At 39.2% G+C, this 11,512-nt stretch overlaps 1 pseudogene; it reads right to left on the bottom strand.

The window, feature by feature from the left end:
* Positions 1 to 283: 283 nt before the first annotated feature.
* LOC137656609 (uncharacterized) lies at positions 284 to 3,845 on the bottom strand (annotated as a pseudogene).
* Positions 3,846 to 11,512: the final 7,667 nt, after the last annotated feature.

Raw genomic sequence — 11,512 nt, 5'->3', positions numbered from 1 at the left:
ATGTTTGATACGACAACGTCATGTTTGCCTAATAATTGATTTATAGGCTCAGGTCAAAATCAGTTGTACCTTCACTTACGAGGTCAGGTCAAGGGTATAATTTTATCATTAATATTTTAATGAGTACACCAACTTATCAAGATACTGGAAAGGTTTGTTAACCTCCGTGTTCCTCCTGACAGGATGCCTCGAATGCTGTACATTGTTTTTTTTTTTTTACCTCGAATGGTTAATATCAAACTCTACGAAAGTTCAAGGTTACGAGTTTGACACCAATAACTGTTTAACCATCGGGCTCTGGCGTAGCCAGGGGTGTCTCAGAGGGGGACGAGCATGGGTCAAGGTCATATTTGAAGGGGGCAGCCCTATGCAAGGCCCAAAGGGTTAAAGCCCTGCGGCAGGGGGTCTGTATGCCAGCAGTTCTGACACTGTCTGAGATGCATTCTGAGCATCCAGAATAGTCATTTTGACTTTACACATGAAAATCAGATGTACCAGTTGGAAGACTTAAGTTCAGCCTCGTTACAGTTCCGTGATTTTCTAGGGGGGGGGGTGGAATAATCCAATGTTCAACCCCCCTCATCTTGTGTAGGGGCCACCCACCCTGGACATAAAACTGTGCAGTTTGAACTTTAATATTTCTCTGTGGTACCTTGAGTTTCAGTTTCGAGAACAAGTTTGAAATCACTCAGCATGCTGATAGTCCAGTAATAACACTATACTGAATTTAGTTGCAAAAGCACAGCTCATTTATTACTACGTTCCAGTAGGCCTACACATCTTACAAAGCAGTAGAAATACAATGCAACTGCAAATTTTTTGTCACTTTTTTACACAGAATTTACAATAGGAATTAAGATTTGTTTATAATTTTTAGCAGCAGTGTTTTACATGTATTTTCCCTATGACCATATCCAAATTTACTGTTTTTATTTAGTTAGTAAGAAATAAGTGTAAATTATTGTACGATTTCTGACTCCATCTTGTGAGTATTATATAAAAAATAGATATCAGTGTTGAGAGCTCTGTATAACTTACAGACTTAAAATGTAGATGTACAATCATTTCAGTAGAGATATTAAAACAAACGCATGGAAACTTTAAATTCTGAAATGGGCAAGATTTCCCTCAAGGGGGGGGGGGGGGGGGGGGTTTGACATCTGAAACCCCCCCCCCCCCAACCCCCCTGCCCTCCTGGGCTACGCCATCGTCATCGGGAAAAGCCACCCTATGGATAAAGGTTCAAAGCTTTTTTACTTGATGTGCTCTATTTTGGAAAAGGTGGCTCTTCCCATCTCATCGTTAAAAAAGTTAACTATTTTTTTTTAAATTAAAAAACAAAACTAGCGCCTATAATGAATTTTCCTCTTTCATGTTTACACTATTCCAGTCTTTGTAACCTATAATATCCGCAAATTAGTGCTAGAATTGTAAAAAACTTTAAGATAAAACAGAAAATAATGAATACTAACCCTTCTGGGCTACATTCAGTGCAAAGTATCCTAATATGACGATGGCAAGAAGACTTTTTACAGTTGACACACAACAGCTTCGTCGTAGTCGTTGACGAACTACGATAAATGTGGCATCTTTGTCGCTTTTCTGTCTTCATTGCATCTTCCTCTTGTTGCCTGGGGATCTGTTGCACGGGGCCAAATATACTTTGGATACATACTGAAAGATCCCTTTGAAGACCAGTCCGGGTGAGTCTGTAGTATGCCCAAGGACGACATAGATCAATCACCAATTTCATACCAAACTGACGTCGTGTGGTATCTCTGAAGTAAAGTTTGTAAGAATATATTATGAATGCATTATTCACAATAATATTCAGAATTCCATAAAAAAGTCATAATGGCCATCTCCTTGTTTTTCAATTGCAAGATGTTGCCGCACATATTTGGTCGAAGGTGTCCTCTCCCTTTTTGGTTGCATTGTAAAACATAAGGATTTGCATTTTCTTTCCCCCGACGATGGTTAGCCTATGATGAACTTTAGATAATAGCTGAATGCTCTTGGTTGTATTGACATTCTGGCAGAGCACTGCAACCATATCCTCATAGTTGTATACGGCCACTGAAACGCCAAGGTTGATCTTCGCGTCCATAATTTCCTGTGGTATGTAAGGCTTTGGTCTGATTGTCACGACTAAATGCATGGAGGCTTATTTCAGCTTGCAGGCTAAGGGCAGAGATGTAAACTAATTGTCAGTAATTACTACAAGCCTTGAACGTTGGAATGGCCTGATTAGTTCCAAAGTGAAGAACTCTCTAAGCGTGCCACTCTTCACCTTGTCTGCCATAGTCCCTTTTCCAATGATGGCATTGAATTATATATGTAATGGCTATCTGCATCACATGCAATCACAAGCTTGATGCCGTACCTGTAAGAACAATAAAATCATTATAATCATATATATAAAATCGAGCACACAAACATACAGTCTATTTATATATATATATATATATATATATATATATATATATATATATATATATATATATATATATATATATATATATATATATATATATATATATATATATATATATAATTGTATATATACATATATATGAACCTCCGGAATATGGAATGACCTCGAAATACAAGAAGCTGCTCATGTACAGTTACATGTGGGCCTGGACGATAATTCACAATGCACTTGTGAATCACAGAATCCCACAGTTTCCGTATATGGGCAAATTAGTCATATTGCTTCCTCACATTTCTTGTGGTACTGTCATCGAATCGTAGGCAGTGGAGAATGAAGGAAAACCTGCGTTCAATCATGACACTCTTGTAGAACAGACAGCCACACACTGGGGACCACATTTACTCCGTTGCTACGTGATTGTCCCCCTTGATGCCACTAAACAAAATAATGCCAATGAATGCCTTCATATCCATCAGGTTCAAATCCAAAAATGTTGCACTAAACTGTTCTCTAATTGCATTCATTTTATCATTAGTATGGAGGCACACCTCAATTAACATCGTATCATCTAAACATAAGGAAAACATATCACTCGAAGAGGTAGCACTTTCAGTAACAATGGTGGGAGCACCTTTTGCTATGGATGTCTTCACAATACTGGGCAAATGAGGATTTGGGTCACTGTGCCATATGGTCTTGTCCTTGGCACTCAAAACTTTCTGGTCAAGCTTCTTGATGGGCTCCCCAAGTTCAAAATAGAGCTCTCCCCTTTTCCTCTTCCGACCTCTCTCTTCTGAAAGGCTTAAAATTTCTGAAGGGGATGCTGAAGAAGTTGAAGGCACTGCTGACCAAATGGAAGGCAATGCTGACGAAGGGGAAGGCACTGCTGACAAAATGGAAGACGCTGCTGGCAAAGAAGGCACTGCTGACGAAGAAGGCACTGCTGACAAAGGGGAAGGCAATGCTGTCAAAGGGGAAGGCACTGCTGACAAAATAGAAGGCGCTCCTGACGAAGAAGACACAGCTGACGAGGGTGAATTCACTGCTAACGAAGAAGAAGGCACTGCTGACAAAGGGGAAGGCACTCCTGACGAAAAAGGCACTGCTGCCGAAGAAGAAGGCACTGCTGAGAAAGGAGAAGGTGCTGCTGACAAAGAAGACACTGCTGAAAAAGGAGAAGGCACTGCAGGTGGTTCATCAAATGCCAAACAAGCTGATGGTTCGACAGAAATATCTTGTGGAGGATCGGCTATCGTCGCTGAGAAGTTGTTCTCATTTTCCATGTAATAATCATCGCCACACGTGCTATTTAGTCTACTTCGTCATCCCCCACCTCTATATCGCTTCCAAGGTCATCAGAGCTAAAAAATCTCATCAAGATCTCCTCTTCAGAAAGATTTCTGCGTGCCATGATAGAAAAACATTACTAATATTGGCTAAATTAAACTATAGTTGGTAATCCTACATCCAATATACCATTAGCATCAAGTTCTCAAATCATCTATCAACGTTCACTATAAGTATCAAAACACTATTCACAGACATAGATATATTGTAATTAATATTGTAAAACTTGTGAAAATCAATCACAGTAACTTACCAGGTAAACGTGTAGCATATACACTACCAGGAAAAACAAAAATGGAGATTTCGAAAAAACGGCGAGAGAGAGGACAATGGCAGTTCCCTCGGCTGTGTCTCTGGTCTAACTAATCGGTGCAAGGTAAATTTCCACCTAGAAGCCGAACCCAAGTGGCGCATAAGTGAAAAAGTGGGTTTGCACATGTAGGCGGTAGCTTATATGCGTATACGTTTACCTGTCCAGAGTTAAGGGTAACAAAAAATAATCCGTCATGGCATATTTTCCGTGACTTAGGATATGTCACATTACATCAGTCAACCCTCGACTGACCATAAAACGTCCTTTGTGGGGGCCCAGTTATTTGGCCTCCTTGTCCGAAAATGCTTGAACATACACAGTTAATCATAAACATCTCACACTCAACTTCTCTTTCACCACCCTCTCTAGAAGAAATTTCTGGATCTAAAAGATTGCTATTGCATATTTTTGTTTTTTCCAAAATTCATTCCTGGACTAAGTTTAAGAGGATTTGGTTATATTAAATTAGTTTGGCGTGGTCTCTTCAATCATTAATAACTAATAAACGTGTTCTGTCAAATATGTTGGCTAAATATATAGGAAGATATACACAAACATGTACACAAACATGTACACCACTTTTCATTTGAGAATGACTTGTAATGCATGTGTATTTCATTCACGCTTATACATTGTAATGAGATTGCTCTCTCTCTCTCTCTCTCTCTCTCTCTCTCTCTCTCTCTCTCTCTCTCTCTCTCTCTCTCTCTCTCTCTCTCTTTCACTGACAATAAAAAATCCTATTTAAGCATATCACTATATTACTGAATTTTTCATATTGATAAGGATTTAATGTTGTTACTACCCTCAACCATTTATATATAAGTTTATTATATCACATTGATAAATAAGTCCTGTCCAGGCTGTTTTTTCAGTTAAAACCTAGTCATAGGCTGCGCCATAGGTGACCACAGATTGACCAGCTGCCCATGTACCATAACTCTCACTGATGCATCTTACTCTTGGACAATGCGCCCTAATAAACATAACTATTCTATCCACGTCTCATCATTAAATATGCTATCCTTTGCTAGCACCAAAATGTTTGTCTGCTTTCATTGCGCCCAACTCCAGTTTTGCATGATAGGCTTGACACATTCAAGCAGAAAAGCACACTATGTCTTTGCAGAAATCCCGGAGAACACTTTCCTGGAAATCTCTGATTATCTTTGCGACAAAATGTAGTGTAACACTCTCAAAACATACCTCCTGGAGTAGTACTCTTCATCGCTAGCAAACTGTTTGACAAAACTTTTCCGGCTTTCAACAACGGTTGGGGACCAAAATTATTCGCTCGGCCCCAGAGAAATGACCGGAATCACTCACCTGCCACCTGATGCAGAAAGCTCTCCTCAGGAAGTATATCTAGTCCGTGTTCTTTGGGTGAGATGCCTCCCCAATCCTGTTTGTGCTGCCATCCCTGATGTTAATATCTTGCTCACGAAAGAACTGATAACCAAACTTGACAACCTTATGGGCAGCCACTGCTCTACCTACAAGAACTTCATCTACACCTCTACTCCTGTCGCAGAAGACAACTAATCAGCACCGAACGAGTTGACTTGAATGAGATAGGACATACGTGTTCATCCTGTGATATGTAGGAGCACCATCAAAGCCACCCACTCCCCATATATGACACCCCTGACTTACACCCTAACTATCGACCTCTACAGCCACTTAAGGGGCCTAGCTGGTATGCCTATATGAGGGGGTATACAACGAAAAACCCATAATACCGAAAAAAAAACTCACTGAACTCCATATGGCAATGGAGAATGCATATACGAAATATTTTGTCAAAACTATTCCCACTTTCATAGTTACAGGGTAATTCGTAAAAATAACCCAATACGACAAAAACATATATCCCTCCAATTAAATGCAGTATTTCTTCTGTTGTCGTATATTTTGACGATTCTATTTCAATATAAAACAAATTGTGAGCAATTCATTTGTATAGATTCCATGAGTCGCATGAAAGGAAGTTATGATTACACCCTTTAGTGCTAACACAAACCTCAGAGAGATTGCACTTTTGAGTTCGACCTCTGATATTTGCTCGCGTTAACGTCTGCTTTTCTTGGTTTCGGCAAGAATTTCATCATGCCCAAGAGAGAAAGACAATTTCAACATCTCTCTAACATACGGAAGAAGAATATTCTCCTAATAAGACTTCAGAAGTAAGTAATATCAGCAATATTAGCACGGTTATTGAAGGAGATATGGAGAGTTTTGTGGATGAAGGAGTGACCAGGAGCCTAAAGAAGCAAAATATTAAGAAAAGATATCTTCATTTCTGATTAGATTATGATAAATAACATTGGTTTGGTTTATTAATACCCAAAAAGGAACATAAAATTCTTAATAATCATGAATTATTGATATTGTCTATGTAAAAAAACTAAGAAAACTTAGACCGCCCTTATTATTATTATTATTATTATTATTATTATTATTATTATTATTATTATTATTATTACTGGCTAAACTAAAACTCTAGTTGGAAAACCAGGATGCTATAAGCCCAGAGGCCACAATAGGGAAAACAGCTCAGTGAGGAAAGGAAACAAGGAAGAATTAAATATTTCAAGAACAGTAACAACATCTAAATAAATCTTTGAATGTAAACTATAAAAAAATTAACACAACAAGAGAAAGAGAAATTAGATAGATAAGTATGCAAGAGTGTACCCTCAAGCAAGAGAACTCTAATCCAAGTCAGTGGAAGACCATGGTACAGAGGCTATAGCACTACCCATGACTAGAGAACAATGGTTTGATTTTGGAGTGTCCGTCTCCTAGAAGAGCTGCTTACCATAGCTAAAGAGTCTCTTCTACCCTTATCAAGAGAAAGGTGGCCACTGAACAATTACAGTGCAATAGTTAAGCCCTTGGGTGAAGAAGAATTGTTTCGTAATCTCAGAGTTGTCAGATGTATGAGGACAGAGGAGAATCTGTAAAGAATATTCCAGACTATTCGGTGTATGTGTAGTCAAAGGGAAAGTGAACCGTAACTAGAGAGAAGGATCCAATGTAGTACTGTCTGGCCAGTCAAAGAACCCAATAACTCTCTAGCTGTAGTATCTCAATGGGTGACTGGTGCCCTGGCCAGCCTACTACCTATATCTCAAAACTATACTTATTGACCCTCAAATTCCATCTTCTAACCTAAATTTGAAGATATGGCATCGATATTTGGTATATAACTTAGAAAGAAATTATAAAACAATAAAAATGAGCCCTTTTTTTCCAATTTTGGATTCATTATTTAAATGAAAAAAAAAATATATCTAGCAAAAGCAAAAATGACAGAGCGAAAATTGTTCCATTTGATTGGAAGTCTACATCAGGTCTATATAGGGTAGTAATCCCAGGTCTTAATATTCAGTATCCAGGAATGAGATAGAATTTGAGAAAACACTAATTGTCGGGATAAATCATCCAGGAGTCTCCAAACTGATGGCCGGAGGCAAAAATTCTATGCAGTTTGGAGATGTCCTAAGTCACCTTTTTAAATTGTAGGAATTTCAGTCCTGTCCTTGAAAAATAGCTTTAGCTGACCAGACCCCTTAATGAATCCCATCGGCCGCAGTTATTAATTTCGATATCCTGTGAAGAAATGAGCAGACAGTTGCCAAAGGCCAAAATATTTGGGAGTATATCATCTTCTCTGGCGATGATATCCACTGTAACTATTTTTTTCTTTTTACATGACACGGATCTATATGCAACATTTGGTAATGACTGGTGACAACTGTTCTTTTCTAATGTTATTCTCCAGGACACAGCATAACAGTTCTAAGCTTATTGATGTCTGCCTAGTGGCTGCTAATGGATCTCAAATCCCACCCATGAGTACAAGAGACTCACACTCTCTTTTGGTAGTGCCAAACACCATTGGATGATTCACGTAACCAACATAACATTGCCAATAATCCTTACAGATTTCCTTCCCAATTTCGACCTTCTGGCTGATGTGGTACATCGACGTTTAGCCAACGAAGAATCATACTCAACGACACTTCTTCAATTAGCCAGCTCCAACTTTGCACTCCACATCATTACACCTACAGATGCCTTCTCCTACCTCCTCACTCCATATCTAGAAGGACCCTGACCAGAACTTTGCCAAACATGCAGTATTTATCACGATATTGAGATCATAGTGTCCAAAAAGTTCTCAAGATTCAGACGTCTAGTACTGGATCTTTTGGCAGCTGCTAAACAAAACATTCGACAAAATGGAAGAAATAGGACTTTGCCCCAAGGCCTCAAACTCATACTCATCACGTCAACACATCATCCTAAAAAAAGATAGCTTCCCGATCTTTTGTGGTGATTATGGACATCTGAATATGCAGACACAATGGGAGCACAGAATCCTTCACAACATTGCCTACATTTCCTCCGACTTGAACAAAGGGAAGGTATTTTCCATTTTGACATCCTGAAATTTTATTAGCAGCTGCCAGTGAACACAGAAGATATCCCCAAAATAACCATCACCACACCCGTCACATACTCATTCAATCACTCATGTTTTTGACTTCATAACGCAGGTGACACATTTCAGTGGCTCATGAATGGCCTCTTCCAGGACTTTCTCTCCCAAGTATATTATGTGAAGGACAAGCCTGGGCTCTCTTCTTTGAAGGACGATTAACTCCATCATCTATGTATCATTCTCGCCCACCTACAACAGAACTGCCTTGTAGTCCGGTATAACAAGTGTACCTTTAGTGCAATTGAAGTGTATTTCCCAAGGCACCTCATCACTCCTGAAGGTTTTCAGCCCTCCTCCGAGATAGTATCAGCCGGTCAAAACTTCAAAAATTCATGACCATCAAGGCACTACAAGAATTGTTTGCCATGATGAATTCTTATCACTAGTTCTGGCAATCCATCGCTACCACTCTTATCACCGTCCCCCTGCCCCTCCGTCTACATCTTCCTCAATGGTAAGCCAAAACCCATGAAGTGTAGTCCCCTTCAAGGAACAGACTTGTGTAATGCGAGGAATGTCCTATCAAATGCTGCTACTCTCACTTTTCACATACCACATGCACATCTCCTTCTTTCACGAATGCCAGTGATGTCGTTATTAGTGCAGTGCCCGAACAGGTGGTCAACGGTTTGTCCCACCCAATGGCATTCTTCAGTAAAAAAAATTTAAAGTTGGAACATGGCTACTCCCTCTTCAACCACGAATTGCTGGCAGTCTATTTGGCTATGCCTCACTTCTGTTAAGTCTCAGAGGGTACTCCATTTTTCACTCACAATAACTTCATGACCATGGAGCACGTCTTCATTTGAGAGTCCAATATCTTGTCTGCCCCTCCTCACTGACATCTCTCCAGCATTGCCCAATGATATCCTTGGATTGGATTATAACTCCTTGGCCAGAGACCAATGAAAAGTTCTGGGTTCCAAGCCTGTAAAATATCCTGCAAATCCTTTCATTGTGAAGTCACCTTCTTCTCTGATGTCAGTGCTGGTATGCTGCGCTGGTGGATTCCTGGCCCCGTGCACTAGTAGGTGCTTGATTTAATCCATGCCCTCTCATATCACCCAAGCCATTCATTTGGCATGGTATTACTAAAGATGGTAAGGATTATGTCTATATCCTGTACTTCATGTGAAACTTCAAAATAACATTGACACACGAATTCCGAGTGGGCAACTTTCTTTAGCCTAGGCGTCATTTTGCCCACATTCATGTCAATTTAGTAGGCCTGCTACCCACATCCTAAGGATACCATTAACTTTTTACTATCATTGACTTCTCCACTCATTGGATTGAACTATCACCATGCAAACTGCAACCTCCACCTCATGTACATCCGCCTTACTTTTAAGGAGAATATCGAGATTTGGTATCCCTGAGCATAATACTTCTGACAGTGGTAACACTTTTGCCTCTCAATTGTGGACATCATTAGTGAAACACCTGGCATCACCCGAAATTATATAATTGCCTCCAACACTGAAGACAATGGAATAGTTGAACGCTTTCATTGCACCCTCAAAGCAGCTTTGATGTTCTACTGCCATGACTCCAACTGTTTTACTAGGCTTCCCGAGGTTCTCCTGGGATTAAGGTATGGCGAACCATTGTTCATCCCTGCTGAATTCTTCTCCCTTAGCAACTTCCTTCAAAAATCCCCAGTGCATGTGTCATAAATTGCTGCCTCCAGACTTACAAACCCTCGAAAAAACACAGATAACAAAAGCTTTAAACACTACAACACATCTTCGTTCGCATCAATACTTGCAAGCCTCCTCTGAAACCCCTTTACTTTCTTAAACAGACCCTTCACTTATTATCTGTTGTAAATTGTAGGCTCTTTAATTTGCATCTATAGCAAAGAATTCGGTGTCTCCATTCAATTCCAATATCCTACAGTTCGCCAACCAAGCGCAGGGTGTCCTATTTCCCCTGTTTTAGTGGAAGCCATGTAAGGCATGTATATTTTATACATTCTCATATATAGAAATGGAACTGCTCTCTCTCTCTCTCTCTACCAGTTCACGCTTATATATACCCAGACTCTTATTATATAGGAAAGATAGCATTTTATTTTCCCCATCCTTTTTTATAAGCGATTCTTAAGAAAACAATAACCATTTACAGATTTCGTTTTCCAACAAGATATGAGGTTAAAGTTGGTCAAGATATATAACTTTATGTATTATCTCGCCTAATCCCAAGACCTTTGGTCAGACTTGACACAGCGTTATTGGTTTGGTTAGGCTACTGATTTCTTGGTTACGATTTATCTGCAGGATTTCCAAAACACATCTTGAAACTTCTGAAAAAACTAAAGTATTTTTATTTTGAAGGAATAAAAACTTTACAGTCTTCTGATAGTGTGGCTACGTCAGCATTTATCATCAGTGAGCATGAAACCATGATTACAAATTGTTATTAATTTCCACAATAAATAAAAAAACAAACATAATGTAACCCGTGAAGCCAAATTGAGAACTATTCCAAAATAGAAAGTAAGTTTAAAAGGAGGATAAAACTAATAGCATTGCTGTACAGCCTGACATAAGGGCCAAACCCTTCCAGTTTTTCCCTAAAAAAGAGAAAAAAGATCAAGCCATCGTAGTGTGACACTCTATCTCCAAAACAATGAGTATGTTTTAGACTGATAATATTTCTCCTATGCTGGTCAAAACAGCGTCCCTAAATTACCGACTTCCGATGAAGTAAAACCAGTTAAGTGAGAGAATCATGTTGACTGTGTAGTTTCCTTTTAAATTATTCGGAAAGTGAATGTTAGGAGTAAAATTTCCTTGACAATTATGCAAATAATTCTCCCTTATAGAACTCAGTTGCAAATAGTCTCAGATAAGCAAGAATCATACACGAACAAAAAATAGCATATCTCTCAAGAAAGACTGCTTCTTAA

Source organism: Palaemon carinicauda, chromosome 17, assembly GCF_036898095.1.
Source record: "Palaemon carinicauda isolate YSFRI2023 chromosome 17, ASM3689809v2, whole genome shotgun sequence".
NCBI classification, from domain to species: Eukaryota; Metazoa; Arthropoda; class Malacostraca; order Decapoda; family Palaemonidae; genus Palaemon; species Palaemon carinicauda.
This window is presented reverse-complemented; position numbering and strand designations above follow the sequence as displayed.